Below are 27,547 nucleotides of genomic sequence, written 5' to 3' on the forward strand. Positions count from 1 at the left end.
GTACCTTAATTTATCTGATGAACTGATGAACATGTAGGCTCTTCTAGACTTTTGTTATTAATTTTCTTGATGCAATAACATCCTTAACTCTGAACTCAGACAGCTTTAATTCAGATTCCAGGTAGTCCATTTACTTTGTGAACTGTAGCAAGTTATTTAAACTCTCTATGCCTCAGTTTCCTGATATATAATATGGGAAGCAAAGTGTCCCCATGAAAAAAGAGCTAAGTAAGATAGCATATGATACATTTAGCATATTATAATAGTGATAGCTAACATTTACTGAGTACTTACTAATCAGCCAGGCTCTGTGTGGTTAAACAAATACCACAGTTTCATGCATTAGCCTTACAGCAAATTTTTTAATATCTCCAAAGAAAAGTCTTACATTAATATTATTAAAATGACATTAGCTATTCCTTTGCGTCTACTCCTCCAGGTAGATTTTTAAATCAACTTTCCACCTACCTCCCATCAATATGACAAGTGTTTTTTTTTTTTTTTAATCTAGTTGGAATTTTGAAGGGTGTCTGTACCCTTGAAGGTTGCCAGAGTAGAAAGACCCTTGGACTTGAGTCAGAGAAACCTGGATAGTGTCATCGTGTCCCTCCAAAGACTTGTGACCGTGGGCAGTTCATTTAAATACTGCAGCTTCCCTACCTATAAACCAGGAAGAATGATCCTTATGGGAGTGGGGGCGGGGCTCTCGTAAGAAAGCGCTGGAACAGCACCTGACACTTAATATTTTTTAAATGTGCTTGCTTCTGAGACCAGTGTTTTCACGTTGTCTTCTGGTCCTTTGTCATCAGCACCGTTTTCAGTGGCAACTCTAAGACGATCATCAGTGGAAAGGGCTTGTGTCAGAGCAAGAGCTGCAATGAGCCAGCAGGATGAAGCTTAAGGCCCCGCTTCCTGTGCAGGGCAAACTGAACGTTCATGACCAGTGAAGATTAGCCAAAAGGGAGGAAAGGGAATTGGGACAAACATAGACTGCTCCGTTGTGCTGGCGTGTGCCACCAGCCGTGGCATGGACTTCCTGCTGCAGGACACAGCTGACCTTTGGAGAGTCACTGTCCGGGCGAGGCTGTCCTTTAGCAGGACAGACCACAGCTGTTGTTTAGATGTCAGAGGCTAGTTAGTAACTGTGTTTGGCAGTCAGCTTGGGATGTTAACAGTTTGGAAAACAGTCTGCTTCTAGGTTTAAGGAAGGCGAGTATGAAGGGACTCCTTGTGTTGCGAACAGGTTGTTCGGTAATCCTTCTTTGAACAAAAATTAACACTTAGCAGCTTTAAAAAACGTTAAGAGAACTCATAAAAGTCAGAGCAGATGTGCAGGAGAAGGTCACACTTCCAGAGCTCTCTTGGGAACTATTTCTGGACTAACAAGTCCAACAAACGTGTTAATTCAGGTTGAGATTTCTAAGGCAAATATTGACTCGATCTCAATCTTTTGCAGTTAATTCTCCAAGCTTGAATGTGTCCTGTCAGGCTACCTTGGCCTGTTTTCTTTCCTCCTGCCCCATACTTTGCCCACCTTCATTTTGAACTATTAGTAGGTGAGCTTTTAATAGTCAGTTCTGCATTCCGTCTCTAGGTCTGATAATGTTAGGAGGCATAAATTTAACTATTCCTCACTTTCCCAGTCCATGCTTGTGGGAAAGGAGAGAGGAGAAGAAACGGTCTGTTGAGACCAGGAAATCTTGGCAGAATGTAAATGATTCCCAGACTTAGATCAGATTCCATAGAAATAACTTCTTACCCACTCTTCACCATTAAAGAAAAAACTGAGGACAGGTTGTTTTGTTGATTGCCACCTCCACCCAGTTCACATGATTTTTTAAAAATTATTGTTCATTTTTAACCATGCGTTGCAAAGTTTCTGTGAATTGGTGTGCGAGCTGTTGTACCGCTGCCCAGCTTTTAGTGTAAAGTAAAAAGCTTTGACTAAAAGGTATGACAAATATAATGTATATTTATTTCACCTTCATTCCTGAAGGATATTTTCACTGGCTATAGAATTCTGGGTTGAGGATTTTTTCCCAGATGCTGTTACACCATGTTCTGGCTTCCTTGGTTTCTGATGGGAAGTCAGAGGCCAGTGGAATCGTTACCTTTAGGTAATTTGTCCCTTTTCTCTGGCTGCTTTCAAGATTTTTTTTTTGTCTGTACCTTTGGTTTTATTTATCCTGCTTACAGTTCATTGAGTTTCTTGAATCTGTAAATTTAGGTTTTGTACCAAATTTGAAGAATTTTCAGCCATTATTTCTTCAAATATTTTTCTACCCCATTGTCTGTCTCTTCTCCTTCTGAGACTATGGTTATACCAATGATAGACAGGCTTGTTTGTTTGTTTATTATCTTAATTCCAGTGTAGTGAACATACAGCATTAGCTTAGCTTCAGGTATACAATATAGTGACTCAACAAATCTATGTATCCGCTGGTGCTCATCATGACAAGTGTGCTCTTTAATGCCTGTCACCTATTTAACCCTTTTTCCCACCCACCTCTCCTCTGGTAACCATCAGTTTGTTCTCTGTATTAAGAGTCTGGTTCTTGGTTTGTCTTTCTCTCTCTCTTTTTTCCTTTGCTCATTTGTTTTGTTTTGTTTTTAATTCCACAAATGAATGAAATCATATAGTATTTGTCTTTCTCTGACTGACTTACTTCGCTTAGCATTATACTCTCTAGCTCCATCCATGTCATTGCAAATGGCAAGATTTCATTTTTTTATGGCTGAATAATCCATTGTGTATATATACCATATCTTCTTTATCCATTCATCAGTCAATGGGCATTTGGGCTTTTTCGTTAATTTGGCTATTGTTGATAATGTTGCTGTAAACATAAGGGTGCATTTATTCCTTTGAATTAGTTGTGTGTGTGTGTGTGTGTGTGTGTGTGTGTGTGTATTTTGGAGGTAGACACCTAGTAGTATCATTACTAGATCGTAGGGTAGTTCTATTTTTAACCTCTTGAGGAACCTCCATACTGTTTTCCACAGCGGCTGCATCAGCTTGCATTATCACCAACAGTGCAAGAGGGCTCCTTTTTCTCTGCATTCTCACCAACACTTTTGTTTCTTGTGATTTTGATTTTAGCCATTCTGACCAGTAGGAGGTGATATCTCATTGTAGTTTTGATTTGTATTTCCCTGATGATGAGTGATGTTGAGCATCTTTTCATGTGTCTGTTGGCCACTATGATGGACTTTTTGATATTGTCCTACATATTTGATGTTCTGGTTTTTTTCTTTTCAATCTTTTATTTCTCTCTGTTCTTCAGATTGGGTCATTTCTATTGGCCTATCTTCAAGATCAGTGACTCTTTCCAATATCACTTCCATTTTATTAAGCTCATCCACTGATTCTTTGAAAATTTTATATATTGTATTTTTTAATTATGGAACTTCCAGTTGGTTCTTTTTTATAGCCTCTATTTCTCTGCCAAGGTTTTCTGTATATTTCATAAATTCTTTTATGCCATTGAGCATAAGTATAATAGCTGCTTTCAAATCCTTATCTACTAATTGTAACATCTGGGTTACCTTGGGATTACTACTGTCTCTTTTTCTTGAGCATGGGCTGCATTTTCCTATTTCTTTGTATGTTTAATAATTTTGAATTGTATTTTGAACATTGTACTAGGACATTATGAAGACCCTGGATTCTCTTACACTCTTCTGATGAGGTTTATCACTGGGGGGAGGTGGTTATTGTTTATTTTGATTTTTGTCTTAGCTAGCGGTTACCTTGATTGAACTAACACCACAAACTCTGTCTCTTGAGCAGCACCTTAATTCTTAACCCGTTATTTTATCCTTAGCTAGATTGCTTACAGTCTGCCCCATGCATGCATGTCTCAGGAGACTCAGGAAGAGTTTTTTACATAGGCTTTCTCTTTCTGGCTCTATTCTTTCTAGGATTCCCTCTTCACTTACTTTACAGTGGCTGTGGTGGTCCCAAAACCTGTCTCCAAAATTCTGCCTGCTCTCTGTTGGTATTTTAGCCACACAGCATGGCACTGACTGCAGCCTGCCGCACTAGGCTAAAAGCCATAAAATTGAGAAACACATCTATCTACATCTTTTCCCTTCTTCCGCATCTCAGCCCTCCTACAGAATCTTATTTTTTTGTCTTTCTACAGTGCCTTCATGCAATTGTTTTTATGTTTTGGCCGGAGTGTATAGCTTTCTCTGGGAGAATTGGTCTAGTAGGACCTTACTTGGCCATACCAGAAGTGGAACCAAAAGCATACTTTTTAAAGAACATTTAAAGTGCCAACTGCTCCTTCCTATAATTAGTGTAGCAAATTTGAGGGGCACTTAGGTGGCTCAGCCAGTTTGGCCTCTGACTTTGGCTCAGGTCATGATCTCACGGTCCTTGAGTTCAAGTGCCGATTCAGGCTCTGTGCTGACAGCTCAGAACCTGGAACCTGCTTCAGATTCTGTGTCTCCCTCTCTCTCTGCCCTTCACCTGCTCATGCTCTGTCTCTCTCTCAAAAATAAATAAACAGTAAAAATATTCAGATTAGCAAATTTGAAAAATAGATCTATATGTAGATAATGGCATGGGACTTGAAAATTACTAGAGGTAATAGTTATTTTTAGGGTCTTAGTAAACAACACTATTATTAACAACTGAACAAGCAACATCATTCATTGTATACTTCAACATATTAATGAGATACCAAAAGTTTCTTTGCTAAATCTTTTAGTCAAAGTTTCTATTTCATATTAGCTAAGTAAAATTTGTCATGCAGCAACTCACATACCAATTCATAGAATTAAAGGGAGAGACAAAATATACCTCAATCAGAGTTGGAGATTTCCCCACTGTTAGCAACTGATAGATCAGTTATAAAAAAAAAAAAAATCAGTAAAGGCATAGATGAAGATATAAACCAGATTGATGCTTGTAGAATACAACATTCAACAAGAGGATACACATTGTTGTCAATTGCTCATGGCATGTTTACCAAGTTGGTCAAATGCTGGACCATAAAACAAGTCTCAATAAAGTTTAAAGATTTGCAATATGTAGAGAATGTAATATGACCCCTTACTACATTGGAATTAAATTAGAAATTAATAACAGAGGCGTGTGGGTGGCTCATTTGGTTAAGCTCCAACTTTTGATTTCAGCTCAGGTCATGATCCCAGGGTTGTGGGGATCAAGCCCTGCATCGAGCCCAGCCTCTCTCTCTTTCTCTCTCCCCGCCCCCCACTCATCTCCCTTGCCCCTCTCCCCCATTCACGTGTGCTCTCTCTTGCTCTCTCTCTAAAATAAAAAAAAAGCAATAATGTCTTGGGAAACCCCAAATATTTGGAAATTCAGCAACACACTTATGAACAATCAGTGGTTCAAAGAAGAAATCACAAGCGTATTCAGAAATATTTGTAACTAAATGATAATGAAAATACAGCATATTAAAATGTATAGAGTGCTGCTAAAGCAGTACTTAGAGGAAATTTTATAGCTTTAAATGTTTGTATTATAAAAAGAAAGGTCTGGGGACTCCTGGGTGGCTCAGTTAGTTGAGCGCCTGACTTCAGCTCAGGTTATGATCTCACATTTGTGGATTCGAGCCCCACATCAAGCTCTGTGCTGACAGCTCAGAGCCTGGAGGCTGCTTTGGATTCTGTGTCACCCTCTCTCTCTGCCCCTTCCCTGCTCACACTCTGTCACTCTCTGTCTCTCAAGAAATAAAATGTTAAAATAAAAATATAAAAAAAGGTCTTAAATGTGCTGTACAATAGAACTTTCTGTGACAATGGAAATGTTCTGTGTCTGTGTTATACAATCTGGTAGCCACTAGTCATGTGTGGCTTTTGAGTTCTTGAAATGTGGCTAGTATGAATAAGAAATTGAATTTGTAATTAATTCACTTTAAATTAATTTAAATTTCGATACCCACATATGGTTATTGGCTACCATATTGGACAAGACAGGTCTAAAACTCAGTGACTAAATGTTTTCTCTTAAGAAAAATATCCAGGGGCGTCTGGGTGGCTCAGTCGGTTAAGCGTCCGACTTCAGCTCAGGTCATGATCTCACAGTCAGCGAGTTTGAGCCCTGCATCGGGCTCTGTGCTGACAGCTCAGAGCCTGGAGCCTGCTTCAGATTCTGTGTCTCCCTCTCTCTCTGCCCCTGCCCTGTTCATGCTCTGTCTCTCTCTGTCTCAAAAAAAAAAAAAAAAAAAGAAAAAAAAAGAAAAATATCCAAAATAAGTGGTAAGAAGAGCATGAAAAAGGTAAGAGCATAAATCAATAAACTGGAAAATAGATTTAAAAATATATTGGGGCGCCTGGGTGGCTCAGTCGGTTAAGCTGAAGGCTCAGAGCCTGGAGCCTGCTTCGGATTCTGTGTCTCCCTCTCTCTCTGCCCCTCCCCCGTTCATGCTCTGTCTCTCTCTGTCTCAAAAATAAATAAACGTTAAAAAAAATAAAAATATATATATATAGAAAAACCATAAATCCAAATGTTTGGTCTTATAAGAGATCAATAAAAGTGATTAAATATATAGAGAGAATTCATTACCAATATCCAGAGTAAAAGAGGGGCTATCGATCCTATAGACATTAAAACATTAATAGAGGGGGGTGCCTGGGTGACTCAGTTGGTTAAGCAACCGACTTCGGCTCAAGTCATGATCTCGCAGTTTGTGAGTTTGAGCCCTGCATCGGGCTCTGTGCTGACAGCTCAGAGCCTGGAGCCTACCTCAAGTTCTGTGTCTCCCACTCTCTCTACCCCTCCCCTGCTCACACTCTGTGTCTCTCTGTCTCTCAATAATAAATAAATGTTAAAGAAAAAAAATTTTTAAATAAAAAAATAATAAATAAAACATTAATAGAGGAATATCATGAACAAACTTATGCCAGAAAAGGTTCAGCAACTAGATGAAGTCTACAAATTCTTTGAAATATACAATTCATAAAACTGACACTGGATAGAGGGCGCCTAGGGGGGTTCAGTCAGTTAAGCATCCAACTCTTGGTTCTGGCTCAGGTCATGATCTTACAGTTTGTGGGTTCAAGCCCCACTGTGGGCTCTGTGCTGTCAGCACAAAGCCTGCTTGGGATTTTTTTCTCTCTCCCTCTTTCTCTGCCCCTGCCCTGATTGTATTTTTCTCTCTTTCAAAATAAATAAGTAAACTTGAAAAAAGAAACTGACACCAGATGAAACCGAAAATCTGAATAGCTCTACATCAGTTTAAAAAAATCTACTTCAGGGGCTTCTGGGTGGCTCAGTCCATTAAGTGCCAACTCTTGATTTCAGCTCAGGTGATGATCTCACAGCTCATTTCATGAGATTAAGCCCCACGTCAGGCTCTGTGCTGACAGCTCAGAGACTGCTTGTGATTCTTTGCCTCTCTCTCTGCTCCTCCCCCACTTGCACATGCTTTCTCTCTCTCTCTCTCTCTCTCTCTCTCTCTCTCTCTCTCTCAAAATAAATAAATATGTTTTTAAAATGCTACTTCAGCATCAAAAACCTTCTCACAAGCAATTTGGAACTCTCAGATAATGATGGTAGGAATGTAAAATGGTATAACCACTTTGGAAAAAGTCTAGTATTTCTTTTTTTTTTTTTGTAGTGTTTTTTAGGGTTTATTCATTTATTATTTGAGAGAGAGAGAGAGAGAGAGAGAGAACAAATGGGAGAGGGGCAGAGAGAGAGAGAGAGAGAGAACAAATGGGAGAGGGGCAGAGAGAGAGAGAGGGAGACACAGAATCCAATGCAGGCTCCAGACTCTGAGCTGTCAGCACAGAACCCAACATGGAGCTCAAACTCACAAACTATGAGATCCTGACCTGAGGGAATTCAGATGCTTAACTGAGCCATTCAGGTGCCCTTCGAGCATTTCTTATAAAACTAAATGTATCCTTGTTTGACTCAGCAATTCCAGTCATAAATATTTATACAAGAGAAATTGAAATATTTGTTGACAAACACATATGAAGCCTAGGTGTCCCCATCAATAGGAAAATGGATATACAAATAGGGGTATATTCATACAACGGAATGCTATTCAGCAATACATATCAAGGAGAAAATTACAAACAAACAAACAAACAAACAAACAAACAAAAAACCTAAGTGAAAGAAGCCTTCCACCAAAAAGAGTATATATTATTTTATTCCATTTACATGAAATTCTAGAATAGGCAAAACTAGTGTATGGTGGGGAAAAAATCAAAACAGTTGTTCCTTATGGGGGAGTAAGGATTTTTTTTTTATATAACTTTTTAAATGTTTATTTATTTTTGAGAGAGAAAGAGAGTGTGAGCAGGGAAGGGGCAGAGAGAGAGGGAGACACAGAATCTGAAGCAGGCTCCAGGCTCCGAGCTGTCAGCACAGAGCCCATCACAAGGCTTGAATTCATAAACCATGAGATCATAACCTGAGCCAAAGTTAGAGGCTTAACCAGCTGAGCCACCCAGGTGCTCCAGGAGTAAGGATTTTTTTTTAACTCAAGTATATATATTTATGTATACCAGGTGTATATACACTTAAGATTTGAACACTTCATTGAATATAAATTTTACCTCAAGAGAGAAAAAATGAACATTGAACTGTAGTTAATGATACACATGATGAATTATTTAGAGGAAGTAGAATGATACCTGAAGTTTACTTTGAAAGACATTGAAAAGATTAGATGGATTAATGAATGGATGTGTGTATAGGTACGTGATATGATAAAGCAAGTACGGTAAAATGTTAATGGTAGAATCTAGGTGACCTTAAACATACTTTGTTGTGTATGTGAAAATCTTCAAAACAATATGGGAGAAAAAGTGAGGAAAAGGTTTGCTTCTAATTCTCTGTACGCAGAATTACAATGCAGTGAATTGATCCTTCATTGGATCTGCCTTTATAGACAAGAAGAATGTGTTATGAACACATTTGTTCTGAGTTTCTTGAGCACTGCTAATAAACAAAGGACCGTGGAATCATTAACAAAGTAATTAATATGAATCAAGCATTTTTTCTGTCCTCTGGAAACTTGCAATCTGATGAAGGATATGAAACAGCATACTAAAAATAGAGTGCAGAATAGGATACATTCTCTAGTAGACATAGGGACGATCCGGTGTGATCGTTCCGGAGAACGAGAGCCTATCAGGTTGGAGGAGCCACGGAGGCTGCGTGGAGGACGGGATGTATCGAATACCAGTGGACAGAGGACTTCAGCAGAGGAGATGGTATCCCAGGCGCAGGTGTTTGGATAGTGTGAAATAAAGGTAGAAAAGTGGGACTGGGGCCTTGAAAACCAGGTCTGGATTTTATTCAGTAGATAGGTGAGAGAGAGCAAGGTGGGGAGACAGATGCTTTAACGTAAATGTTACTTAGTGGACCTAGAAATGCAGGAAACCCAGATGGGGGCCCTGACCGCCCCCCCTCACTATCAAGCTCCCTTGCGGGGGTGCCCAGGCCCCTGGCTTGGATTTGAAGGAATTAGAGGATCTCCAGGGCCCTCCCAGTTCAGCATTCTGTGATCTTGTGGCCGCTTGAAAAAGTTGTTGCTCAAACAGAGTAAATATTTCCTCTTGCAATATTAGTGTACTGTATTAGCCAACCCTTTCTTCATCAAGTCTGGATTGTACTCTGAGATATATTACAAATTCCATATTCAGAATGTCAGAGCTCTGAGCTGTTGCTGGGTGGTAATGCTGCTTTTTACAGAGCTGTAACATTTCAAGCTGTTGAACTTTCACATTACGAGAAAAAATGAGTGTGATGTTAAGCCAGATGGGGGTTAGAGGGGAAACCTTACAACACTTTGTGGGAGCTGGGAGTGCTGCATCTGTCTGCATAACCCAAACTTGAAAGGAGATTCTTCACAGAATGCTTATAGCGTTCTGGTCATTCCTGAGTGCAAGGAAATAGAATCTTAAAGTTGTGTAGGACAACACAATTTCTTTGAATGAAAAGAATATCTTTTATCACGTGAGTTTTTAATAATGGATTTTTAAAAAAAATTTTTAACATTTTTTATTTTTGAGAGAGACAGAACACGAGCAGGGGAGGGGCAGAGAAAGAGAGGGAGACACAATCCGAAGCAGGCTCCGGGCTCCGAGCTGTCAGCACAGAGCCCGATGCGGGGCTCGAACCCACGAACCGTGAAATATGACCCGAGCTGAAGTCGGATGCTTAACCGACTGAGCCACCCAGGAGTCCCAACAATGGTTTTATTATTATCTCTGCTGTGTTCTGATCTTTGGTCCCAAACAATATTTTGAACCGTTGAGTGTGTGATGAAAAATTGACTTTTCATCTCTAAGCATCCAGGCCCGGGTGGACACCTGCTGTGTCAAGGGTGAAGGAAAGACAGTGGAAATATTGTCACTTCCAGACCACTGGGTTCAAGTGTTCAATGTGAGGAAAGAAGTGATAGTGTAATACGGGAACACAAACTCTTCGGGAGGAAGGACAGAAAGAAAGGTGGCCCAGAGCACTTCCATAGTCAGTCAGCCATGGCTGTGGTGGTTTGATGGCTGGCTTAGACCTAGTTCCAAAGACTCCAGCTTGATCGTTATGGAATGCTCATTCTATAGGGAGCTGTGCTGCAGAGAAAACCTGTCTCTTAACATTTGGTCACTTTTCATCTTATTAGGGAGAGAAACCATGTTCCAGTCTCCTCAAAACACCAAGCCACACCTCTCCGTGTGTCTCATGTGTTTGTGCTCTGTGAACTTGACAAAGGTAGTCTTTTACGAGGAGGGTCTTCTCTCAGGGAACCCCGGTGAGAGGGGTCTCAGATCAGAGCTGCTTCAAAGAGGGGAGGGATGTGCCTCTAGACCTGGGCCGCCTTTTGCTGGGAAATGAGGAGAGCCATATCAGAGACTGTCTTCGATTTTAAAAATATTTCACTGAAATGTATGCTTTCTGGCTGTAGCAAACAGCATGTTTTGCGGCCAGATATCCTGCCCAAATATTGGTAACAGTGTCATAACGTCTGTTATTAACACCCTTTCCCCTTTCTTCAGCTTATTTGTAAGGAGTTTTCTTGTGGTTATAAAAGAAACTATAGAAAATATAGAAAATATCCAAAAGCGTACAGACAAAAAAGTTCTCCATTAATACCGCAACTTAAAGGTATTCGTCATTGTTTTTTCTTGCATTTTAAATTTCTCTTACATATGTATATGCCTAAATGTCGTAAGGGAATCATGGGAAATACAGCACATAGATAGCTTAATATGCCACCTGGTTTTCACATAACAGGAGAATTTTTCCCAAATTATAAAAACCCTTAGAGAATATCATATTTAATGACTACAGAATATTCATTCCCTTTTGTGGACGTAGCATCACTTTTGAAAATAATACCTCACTATTAGGCTTTCGGATTGTTTCCAATGTTCTGTTGTGAAAGCAACACTATCTTTGGTTTCAGGAGACACACTTCTGTGTCTGGGGAAGAAGAGAAATGCATAAGTTTGCCAGGGTGCCTGATGCCCCTTACTGAGCCTTGTCAGGGCCTCTGTCTGGCTTTCTCTATGTGCTGGGTCCAGACTGCAGGAACAGGGAGCGAGTCTTCTGATCAGCTAATGGTGGCAGGGATCACTGTATCTGTACTGCCCTTCCCAGGGGACAAGCAGGCTCTAGGAATGGGAGTCCGTGTCCCTCTGCTCCCAGTAGCCCCCCTAGGCCCAAGGACCTAGCGCTTCCTCACTCTGTCTTCCAGAAAGAAAGACAACTCTTTCTGGGTTCCTACTTGACTGTGGTCATAGGTACTAAAACAGGAGCTTGGAGCCGTGTGGAGCCTACTCGGCCTCGTAATAATAGTAATAACAGTGGCTGATATTTACTAGGCGTCTGCTAGAATATGTCAGGGGCTTTACAGACAGCATCTTATTTAACTCGCAGACCCCTTGTTCTGAAAGCCAGAGGTAGTGTGCCCAGAAGAGAACAAGCAAGGTGACTCTGGAGTTGTACGGACCTTGCTTGGAGCCCAGCCCCACCGTTTACCAGCAGCCCTATGACTTAGGCAGGTGAATCAGTCAGGAATGCATTCAGCTGCAAAACTCAGAAAACTAAGCCAAGAGTGGCTTAAACAAGTAAGTCGTTATCATGAGAATTCCGGAAGGAGCCAATCCAGGGTTCACACGATGTCATCAGGGACTCAGCCTCTTACCTTCCTACCTATACTGTCCCTGGCAGGTGGCTTTCCTCCTCTTGGTGGCCGATGGCTGCTGCATCAGAGGCAGAAAGAAGAAGACTAGAAAGCCAGGACGATCCCTGGATCAGGAATCAGAAGCTTTTCCCTAAATGCTCAGCTTATGTCTAATTGGCCAGAACTCTGTCATTTGGTCACCTAGGTATAAGGGACTCTGTGGAGAAGTGTCAGCTGCCTGTGTTGTCATCCCTAAAGAGATAAGGGTTCTGGTGAAAAGGGAGGCAAGGGAATGTCTGATGGGTCAGCAGCCATCAGTGGCTGCGTCAGCAAGTCACTTAATGTCTTGGGAGTTCAGTTGTTCCTCCGTTAATAATTCTTTCCTATTCTGGTCAGGCTTTTTCAGCTTCCACCAGGCGTGCCCAGTTTGCCTCAGGGTATGGGAGTTCCTCGGGAACATCCCCAGGGACAAGGAGAAACTCAGGCGTGGGTCCTAGCCACGCACACCCCATTCACCAAGGGTCTCTTTACTTCCCAGCAGGCCCATTAACACCTCACCCTTCAGGATGTACCGGGAGCTCTAAGCACCCACTGTCATGCCACCACCTTAGACCTGGGCATCCATGACTGCTTACCCTTCTTGGGATTCTTCTAGGCGGGCAAAGCTGAGCTCTTTGTTACTTGTTCCTCTTGCTTCTTCTTCTCTCTCTACTGTCTCACCCCAACTGCTGTCTCTGCTGCCACTGCATCTCATAGTCAAACCCCTCAAAGAGGTGATGTCTTGGGTCCGTCACCACTCACGAGGAACATCACAGTCAGGCAGAGTCTTACGCCCGCCCACCCCAGTACCCCAGTCGCCCTTTAGCCACAGGACACACTGGGGCTTCTTTCCTCGACAGAGACCTGTGGATGTGGCAGGTGTTAAGGACCCCAGGTCCTCTTCAGTACATCATGTCAGAGCCTCAGACATATAGCTGTGCACAACTATAGGGGCCCCATGCACATTGAAACCCACAAGAGTCGCGTTCCAGGAAACCCCGGTCCCCTGAAGTTGAGCACCAGGGAGGCACAAGCCCCAAGTGGGCCTCCCCTGTGGTCTAAGACCTTGAGGCCGGGGTGGGGTGAGGGAAGGTGGGGGAGATGGTGGGGAAGGGGGTGTCCCATTACCCGGCTAGCCTGGTGCTGACTCCAGGGCAGAGTGGAGACTGCGGGTTCTGTGAAGGGGGGAGGAGAAGTCTCGGGAAGAGGCAGCTGGTCAGATTGCTGGCATTCCTGAGGAGGACGTTGTTTGAAAAGGAAGCCGCTGTCAGCTGCACCCTTCGTCCCCGGCTGCCCAGAGGTGAGGGGCAGTTATCAGGACAAATAAAATAAGGGAATGTGTGTTCACATACTTGGAAAGGGTGACTCATTCCAGAGGCCTCCTTCTGCTGTTATTTCAGCTGGTGCTGCTGCCTCTGCTGCTGCTGCAAAACAGCTTTGAACCCTGAGGTGTGAGGCTGCCTGGAGGTAGGGGCAGGGAGCAGGGGAGAATTGCCTGGCAGCCCGGAACCGAGAGCCTGTGGTCAGTGGGCGGGGAAGGGGCCCGGAAGATGGACGAATGAGGCTCGTCTGTCTCCTCAATAGTGGCTGTCAGGTATTTGTGCGATTCCTGGCGCAGATGGAGAGCGGATCTGGGCCCTGAGGGTCAAACGCAAGGCAAGGATGCCCTTGTCGTCACAAGGCGATCCAGGCAAACAGTCGGCAAAGGGTGTGTCAGACCTCCACCAGATCCTGTCACTGTGGGCCTTGAGAATCAGGCACAAGCTCACAGTCTCTTGAGACAAAAGCTCTGCCGTCCACCCTGCATCCATCCTGTGCCGCTGAGACGCTGCAATGGGCCAGAGCCCCACCACTCCTGGGCAGTGTTTGCCAAGTCCATGCAGTTGCTTCCGGCTGGTGCCAGGTCCCCCAGCCAGCCAGCCGCTGGGTGACTGGTTCGTAGAAGCTGCACATGCGTGAGCTGTGACAGCGTAAGCAGAAAGTAACTGGGTGGCGCTGCCTTCCTCCCCCGACCCCTACCCCACCCTCGCGGGCTCCTGGACTTCGCCTGCAGCCTGTCCAGAGCGAAGAGCTGTACAGTAAATCTCCCGAGCGTGAACAAGCCTGTGGAATAAAGTTGGCTCCACGGGCTGGCTGCCTGTCACACCGCCAACAGAGTGGCCCTTTACTGGAACTCTGAACTTGATTATGTGACATTTTCACTTGAATCAGAGAGGAAAGCCAGATTGCTGAGCAGAGCCAAGGTGGTCATGGCTCTTTTTTCACCTGTTTCGCACTAATTCCCTCTGGGGAAGGGTCCTCACTCGGCCCCTTTTTAGACACCCAGGAGAAGAGGGGGAGGTGCACCCTATCAAGCATCAGGGGACAAGACCCACCCCAGCAGGTGGGAGACCCAGGGTTCTTGTCCCACCCACGCTGAGAAAGAGCTTGATGGTGTTAAGAGCTGTGTGGAGGGAGAACTGACTCGCCCGAGTGCAGACACACTGGAACAGAGGTGGGATCAGGGGGCGCCCATCAGGGGTGACAGGTCCCCTTCCAGTCCCTGGCCAGGGCAGGACTCCTCTCCACGTTCTGAGACAAGGCACTGGGAATGGCTCAGCTCTCCCTCGTCTGGGCGCTCAGCCCACAGCTCTCTGCTCAGCCCCCTCGCCGTGGAGAAAACATGTCTGGCCATGGGTCCCCTTCCTTCCCACATCCCAGGACACATCTCCCTGCTGCGTCATGCAGACCTTGTCCACATCTCTGCTCCTTCCTTCTCCACGTTCTCCAATCTGGAAAAAGTGGTTTTTCTGCCCATCCTTGCATCTTGACTGCAATATCACAACAGCCTCCTAATGAGGCTGCCTGCCTCTGGGTCTCAGCAGCAGCAGCAGCCTGTACATATGTCCAGCAGAACTTGCCAAAGCGTGATGCAGTCTAATCACCCTTCTGCTGGGAAGCTGTCAGTCCTCCTCACTGCCTACAAGGGACAGAAGATGGGAGAACATCCCTTTGGGATTTGGTCCTCACTTGCTACTCTGAGTCTTACTTACTCCACTTTGTTCTGCCCACAGCTCCAGACACAGACGCTCGGGAAGCATTTAGAGATGGAAGGAGTGATTAGAAAAATTAGGAAGCCAAACAAGAGTTCTCTGGTGTTTTTAGTTTTATATAGAGGTACCATGCTAATATATGCATGAGATTAATTACTGATGATAGTCTTTTCATGGTTTTCTTGAGATGAGTCTATTATCCAAAGAATGGAGAAGCCTGTCTTATTTTAAAAAGAGAGCAAGGTTGGGGCGCCTGGGTGGCACAGTCGGTTAAGCGTCCGACTTCAGCCAGGTCACGATCTCGCGGTCCGTGAGTTCGAGCCCCGCGTCGGGCTCTGGGCTGATGGCTCAGAGCCTGGAGCCTGTTTCCGATTCTGTGTCTCCCTCTCTCTCTGCCCCTCCCCCGTTCATGCTCTGTCTCTCTCTGTCCCAAAAATAAATAAACGTTGAAAAAACAAAAAAATTTAAAAAGAGAGCAAGGTTTATAGAACAGATAAGGAAATTCAGAGTCAGATAACCTTTTGATCTTTGATTTTGAATTGGTAGCTCAGATGATGCCTCCAAAAAGGATCTCAATAATTTTCCCCCCCCCCTTTTTTTTTTAGCCAGCCACTTCTCCAGTCAAATTTTAAAAGGCTTAGAAGAACATGTGATTTTTAAAATATCCTGGAGGTCTTTTCCAGGCCTGGGCAACTCATGGGTCAATGCACAGCTATTTCTGTATGCAAGTAGAGTGGGGAGGGTGCCCTGACAGTTCACCGAAGGTCAGGGGCCTGACTGTCTGAACTGGGAGGTTGGACGGAGGAACTTCCTTCTTCCCTCTTGTGCCGCAGCTGGGCTTCACTACAGTACTGCAGACATGTTCTCGCGTGCCTGTACCTGCTGCAAGGAATTTTCTTCTGAGCTGGTCCCTTTAAATTGTGGGGACCCCGACTCCTGTGTCAAAGGTATAACACACAGGTGTGAACAGAGTAGTCATTTGTGGAGTAGTGTAGACTGAACCATGTAGGGGTAGCTTTGCAATGTACAGTCCCTAAATGAGAAATAAAGTTTCCAGCTGATTTGAAGCCCTGTTCTTTTTCAAGGTTTGAGCCATGCTTATAGGAAAAGAAATGCTCTGGTCAGATGGAGAGTGGAGGTGTGTGGACTGGCACCCAGGGATTGAGTTCCCAGCCCAGCTCTGCAGTTCATCTGTTGATTTTCTGGGCCAGGACTTTCTCTGGAAGTTACAGTACCTTTCAAGTTTGGGGGTTGGGTCAGTTTATTCTTGTGCTAGGCATTTTCTCCTTGCCCCTCCAGATCCTGTCTCCAGCCTTCTCCACCCTGTCCTGTGCCCTGGAAGCTGACCGGTAGGGACTAAACTAATGGGTCCCCTTGCTTCCTGGCCCCCTATTGAGTTCCTTACCCTATAAGGAAAACCGACAGGAGACTGAGAGGGGAGTAGAGGAGGAGTGGGGCCCAAGTATTGATTCTCCTGGCTCCTCCCTGACTCTGGGCTCCTGGCAGGCAGCCCTTTTCACAGGGTGTGCTGTCTCAAGGTTCCAGTTGCCTCTCCGCCCTCACCCATTTGGTCCTAGGGATGTAACTGTGGCAGTGTTACTGGCCCCAGAACGCTGCACTGTGGTTCCCCTACTCCCTGCCCATCCCTTATAAATGGCCCCTTTATTAAACTCTCCTCAAATTACCCAATTGGAAAGTGCCATCTGTTTCCTGCCAGAATCCTGATGGATACGGTTCCTAAGATCTTTTCCACCTCCGAAAAGAGATGCCGGCAAGCAGGGGAGGAGCTGGCCCTTTGGGGCTCCCGTTTTTCACTCGTGCCTCCCTTCGTGGTTCACCAGGATCAGGGGAGGGACGGACCGGTAGAAATACGATCCCTAAAGCACAGAAGTCACTGGGACGAGAATCACCCGTGCCTTGGTAGGCACAGGCTGTTAGAACCCTGGTTTCCAAAGAGTACGCAGGTGTGCTCTCCCACTGTGGTGGAGGGGTAAGAGCGAGATGGATCACCCCGCCCGAGCCTGGGCTGTCCCTCCTCCCCCTTGCCGCCTCTGTGACTGTGGGCGAGTGACTTCACCCTCCGAGCCTCAGCACCTTTTCCCTCCTAACCCAGAGTTGGTAACACCTACCCTGGCTGACACGGATTGCTAGGAGGTGCAAAGGAAGGAGCCTGTGGGAAACCCGCTTTGATGAACATCAAGTACAGGACGAAAGAGAATTGTGGTCATAAACAGCTTTTACTGTGGAAGGGGTCACAGACAGGGCAGAGAGCCCAGTGGGGACATTACCCCTGCTCCTGACCTAGCTGCAAACCCACCTCCGTTCTCTTTTCCCTGCTATGCGCGCTTGCCGAGACATATGTGGCTCCCAGAGAGTCAGTTTCAGGATCAAAGTGTGACCTCAGAGATACCAGATTACAGAGTCATGTCATCAGACAGCAGCAGCAGCTCTCTGACATTTCTGGAATTCAGATCCTGACCTTGAGGGTCTTAGGTGGCCATTGATGGCCCTTCTAAAAGCAGCTGCTTCAAAATAGTTCCAGGAGAGGATAAGGGAATGGAGTACGCTTTATTTATTCATTTTTAATTATCAAATTACCACAGAGACTTCTTGGCATACAAGAAAAACACGTGCTTGTAAACGACATACGTCAAGTGCAATTTTTTCTTTAAAAAATAATCAAGGGACTTAAAGAATTTCAGTCATATTGCCTTGGTACCGTTGGCAGTATGTTAGGCCATGCACATACAGTCCACATGCAGCACCCGTGCAGACGAGTGGAAGAGTTGAGGAAGGAGAAAACGGGTGAAGAAGTGACAGGTTGGGAGTCCACAGCATTACATGTCCTAGTGGGATACATACCTCACTGTATTTCTTACCCAGCAGTTCAGTACTGTGCACAGAGCAACGAGAGTGAACGTCAAGAGCATAGTACTTAGTGGAAAAAATAAGAATGAGATGCGCAAACTGATATTTCCGTTAAGTTAAAAATAGGTGCACAGAAGCACCCATTGCACATTTTGTAAGTGCTGTTGCAGACATAAGGATACACCTCAGGCACATTAGAAGATTTCGGTGTGGGGTGAAGGGAATGGAAATGGGCTCGAGGCATAAAAGGAAAAAAATGCATATGTACATAAATACAGGGCTTTTGCCTAGAGGGTGTTAATCAGAACTGTTGTGTATGGTAAACGCAAGCTGTGTTTTTGAGGTACACAACAAGCAAAGTCCTCAGTTTTCCTTTTTCTTTTAGGTTTTAAGAATTTTTTTTTTCTTTTTTTAATGTTTATTTATTTTTGAGACAGAGAGAAAGACAGAGCATGAGTGGGGGAGGGGCAGAGAGAGAGGGAGACACAGAATCCGAAACAGGCTCCAGGCTCTGAGCGGTCAGCACAGAGCCCGACGCGGGGCTCGAACCCACGAACCGTGAGATCATGACCTGAGCCGAAGTCGGACGCTTGACTGACTGAGCCACCCAGGCGCCCCTTTCTTTTAGGTTTTAAAAGAAACCTAAAAAGGGTTTTACTGTTAGGTTTGAATGCTCTTCCGCCAGAGCCCTCAGAGTAGCCCCTGAACCACAATGGTTAATGGCACAAAAGGAACATCTGTCGGGTCAGAACGCGAGCACAGCATAAAAGCCATGTAGAAACCACTGGAAGGAAAGGATGCCGTGAACCACACCTCAGGCTCACTTCTGGAAACTCACGACCCGGCCCGGTAGTGCCCACCAAGTGGGCCAGTGTTGATGCAGCAGGCAAGACTATTCCAAATATGGTTCTCTTTTGTTAAAAAAAAAAAAAAAATACTTAAGGGAAATTGGAAGATATGGCAAATGTGTGTAAACTTACCAGAAGAGCCTGTGTAAAATATTTTGAGCAACATACCTTTTTTTTTTTTTTTTTTAGGTGAATTTCTTTTTAGTGTCTCATGGGTAATTTTTTACAAAAATGATATCACACGTCTGTGTAATCCCATTTTACATTAATTACATTTTACATCCTTATCTCAGTTATTCTTTCCTTAATGTTGCATTTAATAGTATTTTTCCATTTTGCTACATAGACTTTGTCACCATCATTTTTAATGGCTGTGTAGCACTTTATTGACTAAATATACCAACATTTGTTAGAATGACATTTAAGCTACTTTCAACTTATCCCTGATTTACAAGTAATGCAGAAAATGCTGCATATAACCTTTCATATTTTAAATTAATCCCTTAGGATAGTCTCAGGAAATGGAATTACTGGATAAACTGGCGTACAAAAGCATCTATACTCTTGGTGCAAATTACTAAATTGCTTTCCAAAAGGATGGTAGCAATTTGCACTTAAAACAGTAATACGTTCTTGTAGCAACATTGTGTTTAAAAGTTCTTAATTGCTGCGGCGCCTGGGTGGCTCAGTCGGTTGAGCATCTATCTGACTTCAGCTCAGGTCATGGTCTCGCGGTTTGGGAGTTCGAGCCCCACATCGGGCTCTGTGCTGACAGCTCAAAGCCTGGATTCTGCTTTGGATTCCGTGTCTGCCTCTCCCCTGCTTGTTCTCTGTCTCTCAAAAATAAACATTTTTTTTAAATTTTAAAAAAGGTCTTAATTTAACAGCTAACATGCATTGCTTTCATTTTTGCACTTCTTTGATTAATAGCGACGTTGACAATTTTCCAAGTTTGAGATTAGTGTTTCTGGGCTTTTCTTTTCAATTTGTATGCAGCCTTTACCCAGTGTTTAGCTTTCGTCAAATTCTACGATTTTCCCTTGAAGATTTTTTAAAATTTTTATATAAACTGTTTTTCTTTAAAGAAACTGATACTGGCCCGTTGGTGTTTTCTGTTTTATTTTGTTAGCAAAATAAAAATCATGATGAGAACTGTTTGTTAAACTTGAGAACTTTTACAGTATGGCATAATGAAAAATGCACTGAATTCAGGGCTTTGTGGGCAGACAAAACCAGGTTCCAATCCCCGCCTCTGATGTCCTGGCTGAGCACATCACTCGAGCTGTCTGAGCCTCACTGTCTTCATGTATGCCATGGAAATTATGACCCACCTTCCACATGTGGGACTGGGGTCATCAACAAATGCTGGCACGGTGGGTGCCCAATACACGGGGATCTTCTTCCTGCTCCTCGCCTTCCAGATCCTGGGGCTGAGCGGGCTGAGCGGGCCGCTCAGGGTGGCTGAGTGGCTGGTTCCGAGGAACGGGCTGCCGACTTGCCCAGGACTGCCCGCGGCCTGCCCAACCCTGCCCTGGGGCTGGCTGTTTCCTTCCAGGCGGGAGGCAGTGGCTGTGCTTCTTACCAGTGGCTCTGAACAGTGGGGTTGTTGTTCTGGCCTATCTGGTTACCAGCTTCCTGTTTTTCCTGGTGTAGCAATGTTCTCTCAGTCAGCAGCAGGAGGGAAAGTAGTCCTGGATGGGGAACTTGAGTTCTCTAACTCCTCCTGCAGCAGGGGCTCTGTGATCAGCATCACGGGGCTGCGTGACCGGGAGCAGGACCTTGACACTGAGTCCCATGTGTGGGGAGGGAATGAAGGAGGGGACAGAAAGTCACCATTGCTTGGAATTCGGGACAGTGGTGCCCAGGAACTGATGCTAATGGGTCTCAGACGTATGCTGATTAAACATGAAACTTTGATTTCCCACAAAGTGAATGTATCACATGTTCTAATTCTCTTCCTATTCTGGGAACAGTGGTGAAGTCATGAACAAGATTCATATCCCAGCCCCACTTACTAGCTATGTGACGTTGAGCAAGTGACTTAACCTCTCTATGCTTCAGTGTCCTTATCTGTAAAATGGGAGAGTAACATTAACTACCTGGTAGGGGTGTTGTGAGGTAGTGTGAATAAAGTATTAGCAGAATTCTAGGCCACACAGAGTAACCACACGGTAGTTTGCATAAGGTCCTAAGATGTTACCTGCTAAATTTGCTTCAGTCTATGGTTCTCAGAGGTTGGACTGCATTCTTCTGTTCAGAGATCTGGAAATTCAATTCAAAGGCAATTTGGTGAAATTTCTCAGTCATTAGAAGTAGATCGTATTTGTGAAGGATGTGCATCAGGAATATAGCAGATCTCTTCCTAAAAAATTAGTTGTAGAACATAGTAAGTAACTTATTTTTATTGGCTTTGATTTTTTTAATTTTTTTTAAATTTAGGGCTATATTCCTATGGAAGAAGTTTGCTTGCTGCTGAAACAGATGTCCCTTTGTCCCAGACAAATACACAGAGGCTGAATTACTGCCTCTCAGGGTGGGGGCCGGGGGCCCATGTGAGATGTGTGAGCTCACCACATGTGAATGTGAGCCCTGCTGTCTGGGGGAAGTGAGACGGTGGGTTATAGCTCTTCTCAAGCTCCACTAGTTCCAAGGTCGAGGCCCCTGCTCCGCGTGCAAAATCCTGGCCTCTGCCCAACTTCATGACCGTAAATAGGGTTTCGTTAGGTGATGATGTCGTCCGGCACCTTTCATGGGTGCTCGGACAGATGCAGAGGCTACAGTGAGCATGTGGGCAGTTGAAATCACTTACTTCCCTTGCTTCTTTCAAAACGGTGTCTCAGGGGCTGACTTAGTTTCTTGCCATACTCCTGAAATCGAAGCAGAGGGTGAGCCCTAGATGTGGTTACGGCGGCTACTGCATTCGCTTTTCCGCAGTGTGGTTTGCCGAGGTGACTGAACACTCAATCAGAGTATAGTGCTTCTTGGGTTTCACAGACTAGGGGAGATCCCTTTTGGTAACAATTTGCAGGGCATTCAGAACTGAGTTGAGGCTGCACCGTAATGACTTCCTTTTTGTTACGCAGCAAGAACTGGGAGAGAATTCAGAGAAGGGCCAGTAAGATGAGAGAGGGAAGAAGAACTGTGTAGCTGGAGCAGAGAGGGGTAAGGGATGAAGGACTAACAGTCTTCTTTACCTGGGGTACAGACTACCTGCTTCCTGTTCCCCTAAACCTCCAATGAGAAGAACCTTCGGCAAACGACAGGGATTTCTTTGCGGGAGAAGAAATTTTTTAAACACCGTAGTGGATTTCAGGTTCTCTTTGTGGTAAGAGCAAGAGGGGAGGTGACAGCAAGAATCAGGAAGGTGTCCAAACAGCTGGGTGACAGGTGAAAGAGGGAGGAGCAGGATTCTGATATGCTTACAAGTCAAAAACTGTCATTAGGAAAACCTCTTCAGCTAATTACAGTTTAGCAAATTCATTTGTAACTTTAAAGCACCTCGATTTATGGTGTCTTGGGTGGGGTGGGGTGGGGGTCCAGAAGTGAAATGACTGTCCCAGTAGGGAAGCATGGAGAGCGCTGTGGCTCCCCCTGGAGGAGAGAAGGCCAGTCCTTCTGCAGTCCACCCTAGCCACGCCTTCTTGCCAGGCAGGTGTTTTCGGGCCTCAAGTGTAAGTTCTGGAATAGGGCTTTGTAGCACCTAGCCTCTTCCTGGTTTTGAAATGGTTTCCTTTCTGAGTGGTCTTGTATTAGGAGTCTCGGGGTAAGGTGGACCGTCAGTCAATCAATTAGGTGTTAGCCAGGCTACAGGCTACCCAGGCACAAGTTTACCACAAGAGGCAGAAGGGTTGCCATGTGTTTAGGATGGGAAGAAGGGAAAAGATGTTAGCTGAGGTCAGGTCTTCAGCTGTGTGTGTGTGTGTGTGTGTGTGTGTGTGTGTGTGTGTGGTGTTGGGGTCGTGAGAACCAGCCCAGGCTTCAGTAAAATGGGAGGCAGAAATGTATTAGGAATCCAGTTATCACTTCAAAGGTAGTCTGACACTATAAACAAGGGGCCTTAACCACTGGTAGGATTTGGGAGAGCCTGGTAAATTAGTAACCTCCCCATTCCACAAATGTTTTGTAAACATTAACCACACATTAGGCACTAGTGATAAACTCTCACGAGTCTACTTTGTTATTTCTGTTAGTCTGTCTTCATCATCACCATAGCCCCAACATCCAGCCCTGGTATATCTTCAACAATAGCTTCCACATTTTATTTTACTTATTTATTTTGCTGTTAATTGAAATGCAGTCGCCATATTTGCTGCAGCTGCACAGCATAGTGATTTGACAACCCTGTGTATCACTTGGGGCTCACCACGCTAAGTGGGATCAACGCTTGTCACCACACAGTTATTACAACGTTATATTCCCTATGCTGTATCTTCCTTACATTTTAAACTTTTTAAAAATGTTTTTTAGTTTATTTTTTGAGAGAGAGAGTAAGCAGGGGGAGGGGTAGAGAAAGAGAGGGACAGAGGATCCGAAGCAGGTTCTGCACTGACAGGCTGACAGCAGTGAGCCCAATGTGGGGCTCGAACTCGCGAACTGCGACATCATGACCTAAGCTGAAGTCGGACACTCAACCGACTGAGCCACTCAGGTGCCCCTGCTGTACTTTTCATCTCCATGACTTGTGTATTTTATAACTGGAAGTTTGTACCTCTTAATCCCTTTCACCTATTTCTCCCAGCCCTTTCTTCATCCCCTCCCTCTCTGGCAACTTTCCGTCTGTTCTCTGTATTTATGAGTCTGTTTTGTGTGTCTGTTCATTTGTTTTATTTTTTAGATCCCACATATAAGTGAAATCACAGGGTGTTTGTCTTTCACTGTCTGGCTTATTTCACTTTGGCTTCTACTTTTTAAATGCTTACTATGTGCTGACACTGTCCTAAATGCTTTACAAGCATTATTCACTTTAACCTTCACAATAACTATCCTTTCACAGATCAGGATAACTGACACTCAAAGAGCTTAAATGGTTTGATTAGAAACTTGATAGGCGTGTAAATGAAAAGTAGTATTTTAAAACCAAGGTCTACTTGATTTATCCACTGCCGGTAATGCCTCCTAAATGAGCAAACAGTACAAGCCTCAGCAGGCTGTACCCTTTATATTCAGCCTGGACAGCCTGGAATATTTTGGACTAAAATCTAGAAGTGGCAGAACAGAGGGCATAATTAATCCCTGCTTTTCCTTTTTTTCTGGAAAGCAGAGGGAAAATGGTTTCCTGGAAGATTGTCTTGCTTTCAGATGGAAATGGGACACACTGCAAACTGGAAATGCTTACTAATCTGTCTTTATTTCAAATCAGAATTTTGTGACACAGACCAGGTTACAGATGTTAGAGATGAAGAAACTAACGTCTACACAAGGGACGAGACCTGCCCAGGATTACACAGGGAGGAAGGATGTTGCCTCAGGAATATAGCAATACTGCCCCCTCTGTATGTGTACCTGTATCTGCCGGCGACTGTTTCAGGGCTTCTGTTCTATTACATTGGTAATATGTGATATTTCGGTACCCAGTGGATCAAGTCTATTACTAGCTCTCTGCATTTCCACTTAAATCTTAGAATCAGCTTATCCGTTTCCAGTTTCCATAAAACAAAACAAACAAAAAGCTGCCATGGTTTTCTTTGAGATTGTATGGGACCTATAGACCAATTTGGGGAGAATTGACATCTTTATAATGTTAAATCTTCAAAACCATGAACATGGTATATCCCTCCACTTAAAAAAATTTTTTTAAGTTTATTTATTTTCGAGAGAGAGAGAGAGAGAGTGAGCAAGGGAGGGACAGAGAGAGGCGGAGAGAGAGAATCCCAAGAAGGCTTTACACTGTCAGCATGGAGCCCAGTGTGGGGCTCGAACTCACAAACCACGAGATCATGACCTGAGGTGAGACCAAGAGTCAGACACTTGACCGACTGAGCCATGCAAGCGCCCCCCCCCCCCATTTTTTTATAGATTTTACAAATTTCTCCAGATAACATTTTAGAATTTTCTGCATACAGGTCTTGCATATCATAGTTTATTCCTAGATATTTTATATTTGGATGTTAGTATAAATTATAACCTTAAAATCTTTTTCCTTTTCTGGATATTTATTATTGGTGCTTAGAAATACAAAAGATATTTCCAGACTGACCTTATATCTCCCAAGTAATTGTTCACTCTAGAAATTTGTCTGAAGATTCTTTTAGATTTTCTGCACACACAATCAAAAAATCTGTGAATGAGATTTTTGCCCCTTTCTTAATACCTCGTTTTTTCCAGTATGATGTTGGACAGAGGTAGTGATACAGGCAGGAAGCATTCAGCATTTCACCGTCAAGCATGATAAGGGCCACAGTTATTTATAAATACCATTTATCAGATTCAGGAAGTTCTTATCTAGCCCTAGTTTGCAAGGAATTTTATCATAAATAGATACTGAATCTCATCAAATTATTTTCTGACTCTATTGGTATTTTTCTCCTTTATCCTGTTAATGTGATGAATTGCATTCCTCCATTAAACCCATTTGCTTGTGATATATTATCATTTTTATATGTTGCTGGATTTGTTTTCCTGGTATTTTCAGAATTTTTTACATCTGTGCTCCTGATGAGGATTACCTAGAATTTTTACCCTTTGGTAATGTCTTTGCTATGGTTTGGTTAGTCTCATAAAATGTATTGAGAGGTGCCATCCCTTCTGTTCTCTGGAAGAAGTCGTGTAAGATTGGTGTTATTCCTTCCTTAAGAGTTTATTTAAGGGGTGCCTGTGTGGCTCAGTCAGTTAAGCATCTGATTCTTAATCTCAGCTCAGATCTTGATCTCAGAGTCATGAGTTCAAGCCATGCGTGTTAGGCATGAAGACTTACTTTAAAAAAAAAAAGAGTTGGGGCGCCTGGGTGGCGCAGTCGGTTAAGCGTCCGACTTCAGCCAGGTCACGATCTCGCGGTCCGGGAGTTCGAGCCCCGCGTCGGGCTCTGGGCTGATGGCTCAGAGCCTGGAGCCTGTTTCCGATTCTGTGTCTCCCTCTCTCTCTTCCCCTCCCCCGTTCATGCTCTGTCTCTCTCTGTCCCCAAAATAAATAAACGTTGAAAAAAAAATTAAAAATAAATAAATAAATAAAAAAGGGTTTATATAAAATTGGTGTTATTTGTTCTTTAAATGTTTGGATATTTTCTTTTAGTACTTTGACAATATTCCAGTGTCTTTAGCCTTTCAGTATTTTCATTAAGAAATCAACTGTACACCTTATCTTTCTCCCTTGATAATCTGTTTTCCTTCTGGCAGTAGTATTAAAAGTGTTTCACTTTTTCACTTTGTCTTTGGTGCACAGCAGTTTACTGTGAGGTGCTAAGGTTTAGTTTTGTTTTTATTCATCCTGCGTGGAGTTTATCCATTTGGGATGTTAGATCGGTGCTTGATGTCTTTTTGCGGTTTAAAAATTTTTTGGCTACTTTTTCTTTTGTCCAGTTCTTTCTTTCCCCTCCTGTGACTGTAATTGAATGTCTGTTATTCATTCCATTTTTCCCTGTATCTCTTATTTTTTCATCTTTATTTTCTATCCTTCTGTCTCTCTGAATTTCAAACTAGATATTTTCTTTGGACCTATCGTTTAGTTCACTGTATTTAAGCTCCTCTTAAACCCATCTATTGAATTCTTTTTTAATTTTTATTAAAAAATTGTTTTTTAATGTTTATTTTTGAGAGAGAGAGAGAGAGCAAGCACAAGCAGGGGAGGGGCTGAGAGAGAGGGAGACACAGAAACCGAAGCAGGCTCCGAGCTGTCAGCCCAGAACCCGATGCGGGGCTTGCACTCACGAACCCTGAGATCATGACCTGAGCCGAAGTCGGATGCTTAACAGACTGAGCCACCCAGGCGCCCCATTATCTATTGAATTCTTAATGTGAGTTATTTTATTTTTAAGTTCCATGGTTTCTGTGGGTTTTTTTCTCTTTGTTTTATTTCGTTTCTAGTTCTCTGAGAAACTTTTCAATTTTATATTTGAACATATTAATCATAGTTTAAAAAAAATGCTGTGTCTGATAGCACCTTTATTTTTAGCCCCTGCCAGTCTGTTTCTATTACCTGTTGTTTTACTCAGAATCCATTCGCAGTGTCCTGTATCTTCATACAGTCAGTCATTTTTGATTGAGTGCCAGCTATTATAGACGAAAACTTACAGAAATAACTTGAGGCCTTCAGTAATGTTATCTTACTTTCAAGAGAATTTAGATTTGCTCTGTCAGGCCCTGGAGCACAGCGATCTGTTATCACTGCATCCAGTTGCAGGGATTGAGATGGCCTTTGTACCTGTGAGGACAGCCTGTTTGTGCTTCATCTTTTTACTCAGGGTGTAGCACTTGGGGAATAGAACTCGAACTTTAGATCCCCGGTTCTACAGGCTGTCCAAATCACTGTTCAGCCTTTCCGGCTCTTAGCCAGTTCTTCCAGAAGAAGCAGGCACTCCTCTTAGAAGAAGTGTCCCCAAATGCCAGGCTTGCCTTTCTGGTTTTTCTCTATTCTGAATCTTGGCTTCATTATTCTTTACTGCCTAATAATCCAACATAACTTAAGCAGCATTTTAAAAAATATGTTT

The 27,547-nt window shown here is 43.7% G+C and overlaps 1 protein-coding gene and 1 long non-coding RNA gene across 4 annotated transcripts in view; both read left to right on the top strand.

Annotated features, from left to right (window-relative positions):
- Nucleotides 1–27,547, top strand: part of CTDSPL (CTD small phosphatase like) — a 122,124-nt gene that overhangs the window by 30,270 nt on the left and 64,307 nt on the right. The window lies entirely within an intron of this gene.
- LOC147577059 (uncharacterized) lies at nucleotides 9,250–26,076 on the top strand. Its single transcript, XR_015255944.1, has 2 exons — nucleotides 9,250–15,433; nucleotides 15,671–26,076. It is a non-coding gene; the product is annotated as an uncharacterized LOC147577059 (long non-coding RNA).

The sequence above is a fragment of the Puma concolor genome, chromosome C2, assembly GCF_028749965.1.
Source record: "Puma concolor isolate L17-30 chromosome C2, mPumCon1.1.hap2, whole genome shotgun sequence".
Classification (NCBI taxonomy): Eukaryota; Metazoa; Chordata; class Mammalia; order Carnivora; family Felidae; genus Puma; species Puma concolor.